A 15,688-nucleotide genomic window follows, 5' to 3' on the forward strand; every position below is an offset into this window, starting at 1 on the left:
CAAAGGATATAATGGAATTATTGAACGAGCACTTTTATCAGCATACATCATACTCGTATAAATTATCTGGTACAATACATAGAAGAGAGGCAAGTATTAATAGAATTGGAAGTGAAAGAAACAGAGGTGTATCAGATGTTGATTGGGTTAGATGTGAATAAGGCTGTGGGAATTGATGACATATCACCATGTATGCTCAAGGAATGTGCCCCACAGTTGGTTACGCCCTTCACCTAGTTATTTAATGAAAGTCTTGCAATGGGTAAGTTAGTGGAAAGAGGACAAAATAGCACCACTCCGCAAGTATGGTTCTAAGACAGGTCTCCAACTATAGGCCAATCTGTATAACTGCAGTTGAGGTTAAGGTGTTAGAAAGATTGGTAAGGAATAGAATACAAAATTGGGTTGATGGACATCGCATTCTATATCTAACCTAACCTACCCTGTTCAAATCCATGCTGACCTATCATTTTATAATAAGTCATGCTGACTTATCATAAAATGCAAGTAATTTACTTGCATTTTATGATAAGGTGACAAGTGTGTTAGATAAGGGAGAATCATATACAGTGATATTCTTAGACTTTGCAAAAGCATTTGATAGATTACAACATGATAAGTTGGTGTACAAGCTGCAGAGGATGCGAACAGAAGAGTATATTAATATATTGGTTAGATGGATCAGAGATTGGCTCTCTGAACGATACCAGCAGGTTGTGTATGATGGAGCAGTGTTTCAAAAAAGACGGGTAACCAGTGGTTACCCAGGGTTCTGTTCTTGGTCTCCTGCTGTTTAATTTGTTTGTAAACGATATATCATGTGGACTGACTGGGGATCTTCACTTATTTGCTGATGATGCAAAGTTTGGAAGAATTATAAGTAGCACTGCTGATGCTGAATCCCTTTAGGAAGATTTGAATAGACCTTTTACTTGGACAAAAGAGTGGGGTTGTAGTTTTAATATCAATAAGTGCAACATGTTGCATTTTTGAGTGCAGAAATATAAGATTGTGTATTATATCAATGGTGCCATTCTGCAGGAAGTGGATGAGATTAGAGTTTTGGGAGTGATGGTTGATAGTAGACTGAAGTTTAGAGGGCATATTGCTAGGGTTGCACACCATAGTGCTGCTATGATAAGAAGTACTCTAACATGCAAGGATAAGAAAGTGGTCAGATCACGCTTGGACTGTTATGCTCATATCTAGTCACCTGGTTTTCAATGTGATGTGGAAACATTGGAAAGGGTCCAGAGACAAGTGACTAAGACAATATCAGCAGTTTGCAGAATTTGATGGATAGGAGGAAGAGAGGTGATACAATAGAGACATTTAAGTTAGTGAGTGGATTTTATCAGATTAATCCAGATGGGATTATAAAACAAATAGAAGGTGAGAGGGGAAGAACCAGAGGTCATTCTTGGAAGTTATGTGAAGAAGAGTATGAGCAGCATATTTTTTACATGGAGAATTGTCAGGGAATGGAAAGCATGGCCAGAATGTGTCGTTAATCCAATGAGTGTTAAGGACTTTAAGATTCAATATGATGTTGTTAGTTGAATGAACCTTCCATTATGAGTCTGTTGAGTCCATGGAGAGTGTAATAATAATCTGATCATCTGCATACAGCACTGTATTGATAACAGTTCTTTTGGTTAACTATATACCTTGTTTTATTGTTGTTTTCCATATTTTAATAACATGATCAATATACTGAACAGAGTTGGAGATAAGCTACATCCCTGTCTGACACTGATTTATTTCAATCTCTTTGTATAGCTTGTACCAAATGTAATGGATATCCTTGTTTTTTCATCATATTTCACAGTTTTTCTCTGTGCATTTTATCAAAAGCTTTCTCATAATCTATAAAGGCCATGTGAGTCTCTAAATTAAATTCTCATCTTTTTTAAAATAATTTATTTTAGCACATAAATATTTCTATACATGATCTTCCACGTCTGAAACCCTTTTGTTCTGAAAGTAGACTGTTTGCAATATTTCTACATTTTTTATTCAGGATTTTATTGTAAATTTTGTAACCTGTATTTAGTAAATTTATTCCTCTGTAATTTTCACAATCGTCTCTGTCTCCTTTCTTAAATACCGATATAACTTTAGCTTTCAAACAATCTGATGGAACTTCGCACTTTCTTCAACTGTTCTCTGCCATATTTCCAAAGCTGTGTATTTATGCAATCTAATCTGGTTGATTTTCTATTTTTTAATACCTTTATTACTTCTTTTAGTTCCTACAATTTTATTGGTTCTATATCAGTGCTGATTTCTTCATTCTTATTTTCTGTTATTAAATCTGGATCATACCATAAATTCTTATAATGTCCTATCCATTGTTTCTTTTGTATTATGTTGATTTGTGCTGTATCTCTTTCTTCGCTGTTTAATTTCCTTAATATTTTGTAGGCTATGATTTGTCGTCCATGTATGTCTTCTATTTTATTAATCAATCTGTCCCAAGAATCTTGGTGAGCTTTCTGTACTATGATTTTAGCTATATTTCATTTGTTAATGTATATTTCTTCTGTTTTGTGATTTGTATGCCATTTGTTTTTCTTTTATTGCATTTTCTATATCCGTGTTCCAGATTTTTTATGCTTTTCTTTTTAATATTTTATTTTTCTTTCAGAGTACTTCAAAGGCTGCTTCACGGATTATCTTTTTTAAAGTTTTCCATTCTTCTATATCTTCACTGATTTGGGCTTCTTCTTTTAGCTAATCTGTTAATCATGATTGACATAGCATTTTAATATTTTCTTCTTCTTGTAATAGATATACTTTGTATATTTGTTCTATTTCTGGTTTTTTCTTAATTACTTCCTTTTTCCATTTTGCTAATATTTCTATTTTAGAGACTACTAAAAATGATCTGAAAAAATTTCACTTCCTCTGTAAACATGTACATCACTCACACTTGGAGCTAGTTTCTGATTAGTAATGATATAATCAATTAGAGATCTTGTTCCTCTGCCATTCCAAGCATATTTATTTATACTGTTTTTCTGAAAAAAAATATTGGTTATTTTAAAATTATTGAAATCACAGAAGTCTAATAGTTCTTGACCATTGTTTGATGTACCTAAAATATAATCCCTTGGATTATTTCCAACTCTTAATGCTATTAATGTATAGTCATTTTTATTACCTTTATTTAAAGTTTTTGCGGTTCCTCATAAAACTGTTTGAAATCCTCTTTCCTACCTTCTTCCAGGACATATACGCCTATGATATTTAAGTAGCTTCTATTTGTTTTTAATTTAACTGTTATAATTCAAATCATTTACAAAATTGTACTTTCGTATTCTATTTATCCCATTTGGGTAATTTAGAGTCAAGGACTCATCGAGGGAGGTCTCAGATAAGGATGATGATGATGATAATAATTTATTATCGATTATTATCTTTCCTACCTTCTTCCAGGACATATACGCCTATGATATTTAAGTAGCTTCTATTTGTTTTTAATTTAACTGTTATAATTCAAATCATTTACAAAATTGTACTTTCGTATTCTATTTATCCCATTTGGGTAATTTAGAGTCAAGGACTCATCGAGGGAGGTCTCAGATAAGGATGATGATGATGATAATAATTTATTATCGATTAAAATGACCAAACCACTAGAAACTCTGATATGCTGGTACGCTCCACTATATAGCATAGTAAAACCATCTCTATCTTTTGTTTCCTTTAATTTCTTTTTTGTTCCTGCTGTCACAGCTATGTTAATATTTTATATTTTATAAAGGAATATCTGTGGAAGATACTTTTGTATATTCCAATAAAATTCAGTCATTTTATAAGCAGGTGTGGATGATGTGAATGGTTGTAGGCACATCAATTTTAGTATACAGAGATGACGCATCTAACGAAGAAAGAATATTATTGGGAGATATAGTAGTTTGCTTGATATGCTGGAGGAGTTGATCAGTATTTATCATAAATTTCAAATATTGTAACAATGGTGTAACAAAATTAGATAGGGGGGGCTGTTGTGGTATACTTACATAAAATTATGGGCCATATGGGGATAGCCTGATTTGTGTATCTTAATATGTCCAAAAATAGTGGGGGAATGGTTTATGCAAGTTGTAATTTTTTAAGCAGTGCATTTATCTAATTTCTGTTCTTCCTTCTCCAGACATTGTTTTGTGTTTGAACCATTACCAACGCTAAGAATTTAGTTATGGTAATCTATTTTGTTTATTATTACAGTAATATGTCTTTCATCGACTTTACTAATGATAATGTCTGGGTTATTTTTTTAATTTTTTATAGCATGTGAAAGTCATGGTGGAAGATTTTGTGTAGGAATTATTTTAGTATTTATGATATTGTTTATCTTTTTGAAAAACTTGTCTTTGTTTGAATCATTTTCTAGTTTAGTTTGGCCTTCATGATGCATTCTTTTCTAGGGATAATTTCCCTAGCATATAATCCAAATGTGGTTGTATCAAGGCTTTATAAAGATGAATGATAACTCCTTTATCTCTGCTAGTTAGTATATTCTTCAATAACCAAGTAATGCCTTCTAAATTTCAGCTCTCTATCTACTATTACCCCCAAATCCCTCGTTTCATCAATTTCCTGGAGTACAGTTCCCACAATGCGGTACACAGCTTGCAATCTTTGTTCATACTGTCAGCATATTTAAATCATCCTGCAAGCTCTCTGCATCAACTTAATTAACTATTATCATACCCAACTTTGCATCATCAGCAAACAATGAATACCTCCCTTCTAATTATTTCCCATATCATTTATGTAAAAATTAAACATTGGTTTAATTTATACATAAATTATACATAATATATATAAATTTATACATAAGGCTCTCTGCTTGGTCCAAGCAGAGAGCCTTACAACACACTAGTCACCTGCCTTCTCTTTGAATCTGATCCTCCACACTATTTTTTTTTCTTTTTCTTTTTTTGTATCTGTCCACCAGCCAATCTTTTATTCATATCCATCCTCATTTGTTGTAGTTTGCCTAATGGGGTTTGCTATAGTTTCCTGTCAAACAGCTAATCCAGCAGTATAATTGTGTAGACATTCCCTTTAGCCAACCCAGCTGTCATCTATAAAAAAGTTAGATAACTAAGACATGACAACTCTTCACAAAGCCATGTTGCCCCTCAGAGTATCATATTCTTATCTAATCATTCCTGAATTTTTTTTTTTACCAACTTTTCCCGTAGTTTTAATTTGCTACATGAGACTTAGATCCTCCTTTATACAAAGTAATTATTTCCACTCTTCGGAATTTGCTAGAGCTGAGACTTAAATTAAACAGCCCAGTAAAAGACACCTTAAGTTCCCCTGCACATTCTCTTAAAGTAACAGCCGTTATCAAATCCAATCCCACAGCTGCATTTGCATTCGGATTCTGCAATCTTGAATTCTGACTTGCACCAAATTTTCCAAAACTACCACTCCTCTCTGGTCGTGATCAAGTATTTTGTTTAAAACCTAACTCTCAGATCCATAAACTAAAACTGGGCGGCTCTACTGTTAGCTATGCCTGATTTCTTTTATTCCACTTGCTTATTTTATTGTCCATTTATATCTTCATTAAAAAGTGTGCCAAAAATAAGAATATATTGAGAATATTACTCATGTCTTCAATTATGCCTATATCCATACCTGTCACTGTCATTTTGTAAAAATAATCACAATTATTTCTGTAGGTAAATATTTTGTAGTTTCGGTTTTCGTAACCACGTAAGATCAACTACCATGTGCCCAATAAGAAATTGATATTTACGTTTAAGCAATAATCTAAAATATTTTAGATTAACTGTACTTACCAGATGTTGATAATTGTAAGATTTTCAATGGTTCTTTATTTTAATTCACAATTGTTATGCGTACAGTGGTATTTGTTATTCATCGTAAAGACATTCTCTATACTTTCCGGTTAGTTAAACAAGTGCGCATGCTCAACTATGAGATTGACAGCTGAAATATATACTGTACAGAGAGAGAGCGTTACGTCTAGGTAAAAAAAAAAAAAAAAAAGTGTGATTATTAGTCTAGCGCAGTGGGCGCCAAAGTGGTCGATACCGACCCCCAGGGATTAATATAACATTGTTAGGGGTCGATTCGGGCTCAGGGGGGGGCGATAGAAAAATATAAGACATCATTGTACGGGTAATATGTAATTGGGTTAACTTAGATTACTCCATCCTGAATGCAATTAAGAGTGAATCGTGGATTTCTAAGCTCGTACATGGTTGAAGCTGGTTTCAGCCATGTGAATTCCATTTTAACAAAACAAAGAAATAAGCTAGATATAGAATTCCGTGGCAAATTAAGGCTGAAACTAACTAATTTTGAACCCAACATTGCTAATCTTGTCAAGAGTCGCGAAGCACACCCTTCACATTGACAACGTTAGTAAATTGTATACTAAGTTAATAAAAGTGTTATTTTCATATATATATATATATATATATATATATATATAGGGTGTCACAAAATTCACGCAAGAAGTAATTTTGATAGAAAACACAGGTTTTTAATTAAAAATTGTAATTTCTTATTGATTCATAAAGTATACAGTATAGGGTTATGCATGGAATAGCATATCGGGTAAAGGGCCTCCACGGCTTTGCTGGAACATATGCACTCTTTTGTCGAAATTTTCCATGACAGTTTTGCATAAATATGACTAGATTTCGTTGATACAGCGCTCAGTTTCCTCCTTCAAGGCGTGGGTGGTCGTGGGCTTGTTGGCATAAACCTTAGACTTCAAAAAAACCAAACAAAAAAAGTCCAACGGCGTTAAGTCACATGATCTGGGTGGCCAATTCTGATCACCAGAACGGGAAATTACACGACCAGGAAATGACTCATGCAGTAATTGAATTGTTTCTAGGGCTGTATGGCATGTATGTCTTGTTGAAACCACATATCGTCCACATCCATATCTCACAATTTAGGCACAAAAAACTGGATTATCATGTCGCGATAGCGAGCACCATTAACTGTTATTGCCTTGCCAGCCGCATTTTCAAAGAAGAATGCACCGATGATGCCTCCAGCCCAAAATCCGCACCAAAGAGTGACAGGTTGTGGATGCATTTGTTTCTCAACAATCACTCGTGGATTTTCTAAATCCCAAATACGACAATTTTGTCGATTAACGAAGCCATCAAGATGAAAATGAGCCTCATCGCTGAAGATGATTTTGTTCAAAAAATAAGCATCCACTTGATGTTGTTCCATAATCCATTCAACGAACTCTCTTCGCTGTGTGTGGTCAGTAGGCTTCAGTTCTTGAGTCAATTGAACTTTGTAAGCATAAAGATGCAAATCTTTCGTGAGAATACGCAGTAGAGAGCTTCTCGAAATGTCCAATTCAAGACCACGGTGCCGAATTGATGTTCCTGGACTCTCAGCAACACTCTCACGAACTGCTTCGATGTTTTCTGTTGAACGACTTGTTGAAGGACGGCCAGAGTGTATAAGATCACTAATTGATCCAGTTTCCTTGAATTTTTTAATTAATCTTTTCACAGTTGATGAAGTTAAATCACTATTCCGACCATATTTTGTACGAAAATTGCGAACCGTAGCTGCCAAACCTTCATTATTTTTAAAATATTGCTCAATAATGAAAATGCGTTGTTCTTTCATGTAGCGCTCCATTTTTAATAACCCTGAACTGTCAGCTGTCACGCTGTCTTTTTTTTCTCGTTGGCAACACTTTACCACACAAATGGCGCTAAATTTAAATCTTGCGTGAATTTTGGGACACCCCAAAGAAGATTTTATTATTGTTATTTTGTTATCAAAATTAAATTTTATATTTTATAATTATTATTTATCCCTCCTATCAAAAATATGTAATTCCAAGAAGGATGTCAAAAACAAAAACGTATCCCTTTGACGTTAAGCCGATATAATAATATATACTACATTATACATACAATAAACTGTAAATACAAAATAAACAATCTAAAAACTCACATAAGCATCTTTTATTGCTTGTCCTATTATAATTACGTAATAGTAAATAGAGGGGTCGATAAAAAGTCAAGAAACTCCTTAAGGGGTCGATGGTCAAAGAGGTTTAGCGACCCCTGGTCTAGCGTTTTTGATTATATATGAGCAGCTTAAGTCCACACGACTTTATCCAGTCCGTGAATAGGAAGCTAGCGCTCGACCTCATCAAAAAAGTTGAAGAAATTTCAGGTAGAGTGGCCAGGATACTTAAACCTATATTCAGCAACAGAGTACTCTACAGAAGGGGACGATTCATCACTTGGGGAAGAAGGGAAGATGAACCTCATAATCTCTGCTCCCACACTAACAGATTATACAGAAACCCACGCTCAAAAAAAGCGTCAAACATCGGAGAATCCAACAAACGAGGGGATGGAAGAAGACGCCCCCAAAACTGACCCCCCGCTCTTAATAACGAAAAATTCCCGCCAATTGTACTAGAGGAAAAAAAAAGATAGCCGACCACCAGGTCCATTATGCAAAACACACAAATTGCTCACTCATGGGCAAAAAACGTGGACGACGGAATCAAAATTCAGCCTCCTACATTGGGTGATTACAGACACCTCAAAAAAACCATGGACGAGTCAGGCACTAAATAGCACACTTTTTCACTGAAGTCTGAGAAAAACCTAAAAGTTGTAGTAAGGGGAGTAACAGAGGACATCACCACAGACGAAATAGCTGAAGACCTCTGCCCCCACGATATCCCACCTGTCAAGGTCAGCAGAATGTTGAGGGCTGACAAGAGTTCAATGCCTCGAGTACTCGTGGAGATACAAAACATCCACAAGAATATATACAACATAACAACGATCTGCGGTCTAAAAATCACAACTGAACCTTTAAGAAAAAGAGTCTCATAAGGTCAGTGCCACAGATGTCAGAAATACGGACACGCACAGAAACTCCTCAGAGCAGACTATAAATGTCTCAAATGTGGACAAAACCACCCCACAACAACCTGCTCAAAGCCAAGGAGTTTACCAGCCAAATGCCCAAACTGCAGGGGCCCCCACCCGGCAAATTACAGAGGCTACAGTCACTACCCAAGAACAATTCAGACAACAGAAGGAAACAGATCTCCTCTCAACCCTGCCCACAGGCACCAGAGTCGACGGCTCCTCCAGTTGCCTGACACCCAGCAAAGGACAACAAAATATAGTTCGCCCACCGATTTGAGGTCCCTCGACACTTCTGCGCATGTCAGAAAAAGGAGAATCCATTCCGATAATAGGGTAATCAGTCTGTCTTCTGGGATGTAATAATAAACAAACTGAGTTTGTTTATTATTACAGGTCGGAAAATTTAGCTTTTCTTTTACGAACATTGCTGTTTTTAAAGTGTAACAATTTTGCTTGTATAACAGTTGGAAATATGTACGTAGAGTGTTAATACGTGCAAATACTGCGTTCTACGTAAAACAATGTCACTTCGCTCCATGATAAGTTTCCTTTTATTCTGGGACTTTTTAAAACAAAATCCGATTTCATGAAGTATTTTCCTTAAAGTTTCTCTTTTCCAAGGAAAATTAATTTTTTCTTTAAGCACAGTAATCAATTTCGGAACAGTTTGTACTCTTTTCTCGACCACATAAAATTCGTGAATAGTTCTTATAATGTCTACATCAAAATCATTCAAAGCTACGGTTTCGATGATTTTCTTTCTCTGGCGCTTTTTTTAGGAGATTTAAATTTTGGCTTACCTTCACCTTTTGATTCCCTACGAATTCTTTTAACAGTCGACCCCGATACACCTGCACTTGCACGCTTTATGACTTGAGAAAGGGGAACAAGAAGACGGCCTTCTGACGATTCTTTTTCGCAGAATGTCAGCACATTATTCAACATTCTTTTGCAAGAGCTACTGAAACGTGGAACAATAGAACTTGTGGACTATACTGGATCCATCATACAAATTAATAATAAAAAAATGCAAAAAGAGAACAACAAAAATCAAGCTAGTACTAGTACAGCGACAGACAAGAAAGCACGTGATTTCGCATGTTGGCGACCAATTCGTACATCCTTCATTTCTTTCTACCCTTCAGCATGAATCGACTATTCTTGGCACCAAGCCAAGAAGGGATCTATAAATGGTGGGCGAACTATACCAGCTCTCACAAATGGAAAGCGCCAAAAGTCTGGAAAGCCACCGTCGAAGCAGGACATATGCCGAAGTAGCCCGCCCATCCAAAGATATCCAGCAGGACCAACCTCTTCCAAACATGACAACAGTCATAACAGCCTCATTGGCAAACATGCTTCAAGATTTCAGTAAGTCAAACCCTTCACCAAGCTCCACAAAAAGATTTCTAAAAGAAACTCAATCCATATTATCAATGCTTGTTAATGAATAAAACTAGATTACTTCCAGATTCACTACAGATCGCCGCTTGGAACGCCAATGGCCTAAAAAAAGACACTGGAGCTTCAAGAATTCTCTCACAGATACAACCCTGACGTCATCCTAATTAATGAAACTCATCTAAGACCTGCAGACAATCCAAAACTGAGAGGCTACATACTATATAGAAATGACCGACTGGACTACAGAGGACGTGGTACAGCCATATTTAATATGAACGGCATCAGGCACAATGGAATACTCACGCCCCCGACCTCCAACCTAGAAATCACTGGTGTCGAAGTCCACACAAATTCAACTGGAAGACTTAAAATCTACGCCGCCTACAACTCCCCCGCTAAGACCCTGCTATTTTCTGACTTGGATGCTGTACTAGGCACAAATGAATCCATCATCGTCGCTGGGGACTTAAACTCCAAACATCCCTCCTGAAACACCAGAACCACAAATAAAAATGGCCGTATCCTCTTCAGCTACACAGGATTAAACAACGCTGTCGTAACAGGACCCACCACAGCCCAATTGACACAGCCGACATCCTTCACATTCTAACTTGCACAATATCAAATAACAGTACGGCCTTCAAGCACTGAACGAATTATCATCAGATCGCAACCCGGTCTTTGATCCCTAAGTGAAGAAGGATTAGGTTGTGATCTGATTATAATTCGTTCAGTGCTTGAAGGCTGTACTGGTATTTGATATTGTGCAAGTTAGAATGTCTAGGATGTCGGCTGTGCCAATTCCTCCCCACAAAACCCTCCATTGTCTGGGAGTAACTTCGGAAAGTACTACCAGAACACATTGGTCTGGTTCCCCACATAAAATCCAAGGAAGAAATAGACACGGCAATAAAGAACCTCACCAATCAAATCAATAAAGCCATAACAGCCGCCACAGCATCCATAATTACCCACAAACCAAACCGTCACCCAGAAGAAATCATGGAATTAATAAGGGACAAAAACAGACATAGGAAAAGATACCACAACGCATGTGCTCCCCAGGACAAAACAGCCCTCAACAGACTAAAGAAATATGCCCGAGAAGCTCTCCAGGAACAACAGGAATCAAAAATGGGAAAACAAGCTCACCTCCATCTCCACAGAAGATCATTCCATATGGAAATTCCTAAACAACCTCAGGAACAAGTGCAAATCCATCCCCCCTCTCCAAGCAGAACAGCACCTAGCATACACAGATGCTGAAAAAGCTGAAGCCATAGTAAGAAACCTAGAGAAACAATCTACCTACATATGAGAACCTAAACATCAGCCACATATAAAAGATTCATCGTAAAGTCACTCTCACAATAAATCGTCCCGATGACAATCCAAGCCATAGGGCTTGGATTTTCATTAGATTTTCATCTATTAATCCTACCTCACCTACCGAAATATTCGGCATCATCAACCACCTCAAGAACAAAAAAGCCTCAGGTCCCGACAGCATCACTAACAAAGTCATGAAAGCACTACCACACAAAGCCATAGCACATCTGGCAAACATCGTAAACTCCATCCTCAAATGGCAGCATTTCCCCCAGTCATGCAAAGTAGCCAACATCTTCCCAATTCACAAACCAGGCAAAGACCCACACCCTCCAGAAAATTATCATCCCATCAGATTGCTATCCAACTTGGCAAAAATAGCTGAGAAAATCATACTCATCAGACTCCAAGATCATGTCAACGAACTAAATATCATTCCACAAGAACAATTTAGCTTCTGTCAAAACCATAGCACCACCCAACAGATCCAGATTGACTGGTAGAATACATCACCACAGGATTCAATTGAAATCAGCACATCGGAGCTGTCTTCCTAGACATCTCAAAGGCCATCGATAAGATCTGGCTTCAAGGCCGCCTCTACAAACTTATCATCACAAACCTTCCACTAAAAGTGATACATCTTATTAAATCATACCTCACAAACAGGAAGATGCAAGTGAAAATAAATGAAACAGTCTCAACCCAACGGAAAATCCTGGCTGCAGTTCCTCAAGAATCACTGCTAGCCCCGATCCTGTTCAAAATCTACATGGTAGACATCCATCAAAATCCTCTCACATCCACCATCGCCCTTTACGCGATGACACGACTATATTAGCCAGGTCCCTCCAACCTCTTCTCATAACCCAAAACTACAAGACACCGTCCTGAATCTAGAAAAATGGTGTGCAGACTGGCGACAACAATTAAAACCCCAGAAAAGCAAATCAATACTCTTCATAAGAAGAGGAGCGTCCCCAAAGGAGACATCACCCTGATCAACTCAAAAATTCCATGGAAAACTGAAACTAAATACCTCGGAATACTCCTTGACAAACTATTGTGCTTCAACAGCAACATTTGAGCACATGCACCAAAGCTTCAAATGTTATCGCCCAGCTGTACCCCTTGATCAACAGACACAGCAGACTAAACAGAAGAAAAAATATTCTACTCTACAAGAAGTGATCCGTCCCAGGATTATATACGCCTCCCCTGCCTGGGGCCATACTACCAAGACAAACATCCTCAAGCTGTAAAGACTACAGAACAAGTGCCTGTGAATGATCCTGGATGCTCCGTGGTTCATCAGGAATGCCCAGAACCACCGTGACATAAATATCCCCTACATCTCTCCACTACTACGCTCCCTAGCAGAAAAATTCTTTATGAAGACATCCACGCATCCAAACCAACTAATATAACAAGCCAGAAACTATAACGGTAATGACCACCGGAAACATAAAAGACCAAAAGCCATCCTAACACTCAATGATGTGTAACCACTCCTGCTTTCTCAGGGCGAGCTAAAATAGCTCACAAATCTTTCCCATCACTGCTCCTGAAACAGACAACAGGGAATATAAAAAGCATCAAGCTTTACCCTCTGCACCATATATGTCCTGCATCCTGCATTTTAAGTAAAAAAAAATTTAGTTAATTTTTTTTGGAAATCTCTTCTTACCAAAAGACATCCCCTTCCCCCTATAAAGACCAAACATATAATTGCACACTCAGATGAAGAAAAAAGTAAAGCCCTAATTGACAATGTGGAAAACCAATGCAGCTCATCTTATGAAAACTTCAATATTAATCTCATTCATAAAGTTCATCATCAAGTCAGAAAAGCCTTAAGACAGCCTAAGGATGATTCAGAAAACATCAACCCCATTACTCCTACAGAAATAGTCAATATCATATCCCAATGGAAGAATAAAAAGTCTCCTGGTCCCGACGGCATCACCAACAGAATAATAAAATTACTCCCAAGGAAGGCCATAATTCATCTAGTTAATATAACCAATTCCATATTATGATTTCAGTACTTTCCCACAGCTTGGAAAATTGCTGACATCATTCCTCTGAAAAAGTCTGGTAATAAACCACAACTCCCCCAAAGCTACAGTCCCATCAGTCTTCTTTCCTACCTCGGCAAAGTAACAAAAAAAGTCATCCTAGCAAGGCTGCAAATCACTGGTGTAGCTATAACGTTTTCCGCCCGAGGGGGTTCCCTGAATTAGCCTCCCCTCTCAATACACATCAAAAACACTACAAAAAGTCAAAACGATATATATGGAAATAAATTAAATCACTATGTTCATTTTTGAAGTAAAATTTTAATTTTAACATTCTAAAATGTTATTTTTTTTTGCTTTTCTGTTAGCAAAATCGTTGATGATATTGTCGAAGTCTATTTCATAGTAATGTAAGTAATTCTTAATCAATTTTATTTAGAAAAACTCCTCTCACAACTAGCAACACTTACAGCAATTGTGAGGAAAATTCGCTGTAGTATTCCAATAGTTGGAACTGAGGTTCTCGAGACTGTATTTTAGAATTAACTGCAAAAGTTCAAAAATGTTCAAAGTGCCGCCCAGGGAGGAACGTCCCGCCTCCTCCGACTCTAGCTACGCCTCTTCTACAAATAGCACTGGACAAACATAAAATAATTCCAAATGAGCAATTTGGTTTTCGCTAAGTTCACAATACAGTGCAACAAATTCACCGATTAACAGAACACATCACCCATGGTTTTATCTGGCACATCCATACTGCAGCTATGTTCTTGGAGTTGCGAAGCCATTTGATAAGGTCTGGCATCAAGGCCTCATCTTCAAACTTATTGAAAACAACATCCCAATCAAGCTAGTAAAACTTATTTACTCATACCTTAGAGAAACATACATGCAAGTAAAGCATAGCGGAATTGTTTCATCAAGGCGCCAAATTCAATCTGATATACCTCCAGCTTCTCTTCTGGTCCCAATACTGTTCATAATTTACGTATCAGACATCTCTCTAAATTCAAGAACAACCAATATGGCCCTTTATGAGGACGATACCGCTATTTTAGCAAGGTCTCTCAGTCCTCGCCTGGCAATCACTAGACTCCAAGAAAGCATTAACGCGCAGGAAAACTGGTTCACCAACTAGAGGATTCAGGTAAACCCCATCAAAAGCTTAGCCATGCTGTTCTCTAGAAAAAAGGTCTGCATTAATGAAGACTTCTTGCTATCTAGTCAAAATATCCCATCGCAATCAGAGACCAAATATCTTGGGCTACTTCTGGATAAGAAACTTTCCAACAAGCATATTAATCTCGTTGGCTCCAAGACATTCAAAGTAATTGCTCAGCTCTTCCCAATGATCAACCGCAAGAGCAAACTGAACTTACAAAATAAATTACTACTGTACCGGATGGTCATACATCCAGTTATTACCTACGCCTCACCAGCATGGAGTCGCACTCCACGATAGAACATCTCAAAACTACAAAGGATCCAAAATAAATGCCTAAGGATGATCATAGGCGCCCCGTGATTTATCAGAAATTCACAAATTCATCGAGAAACAAGCGTTCCATACATCTCCTCCCTTTTTCGTGATCTCACAGAAAAATTCTTCATCAAGTCAAGGTCGCATTCAAAACCACTCATCGTACAAGCTGTCAATTACAACGAAACAGATTACTACAAGCATAAAAGACCGAAGGCTATTCTACTTCCAGCTGAGCACAACACAACTAACACAACTTCCCCCAGAGAGAGAGCTTAAATGCTCACAAAACTCTATTTTCCAAATAACTTCCATTAGATATAAAGAGGAATACGAAAAGCACTTGTGCTTCACCCGTCCCGTCAGTAGCGTTATGAGAAGTTAAAAAAAATTCAATGAAGATATAGACACGGCAATAAACTACTTCACCAAACAAATCGAAAAAGCCATAATAGCAGCCACAGTAACTATGACCACCCACAAACAAAATCATCTCCAGGAAGAAATTATGAACTTGATAAGAGAAA

General features: G+C 37.2%; 1 protein-coding gene across 4 annotated transcripts in view; it reads right to left on the bottom strand.

The window, feature by feature from the left end:
• DNAlig4 (DNA ligase 4) overlaps positions 1-5,933 on the bottom strand; it is a 588,281-nt gene extending 582,348 nt beyond the window's left edge. For 3 of the 4 annotated variants that reach the window (XM_090401217.1, XM_090401216.1, XM_090401219.1), the window contains exon 1: positions 5,826-5,933. The gene's annotated coding sequence lies outside the window, so the exon portion shown is untranslated. The remainder of the gene's footprint in view (positions 1-5,825) is intronic. The other variant, XM_090401218.1, reaches the window with a different exon arrangement.
• Positions 5,934-15,688: the final 9,755 nt, after the last annotated feature.

The sequence above is a fragment of the Typopeltis vanoorti genome, chromosome 12 (genome assembly GCF_054136105.1).
Source record: "Typopeltis vanoorti isolate ZY-2024b chromosome 12, IOZ_Tvanoo_1.0, whole genome shotgun sequence".
NCBI lineage: Eukaryota > Metazoa > Arthropoda > Arachnida > Uropygi > Thelyphonidae > Typopeltis > Typopeltis vanoorti.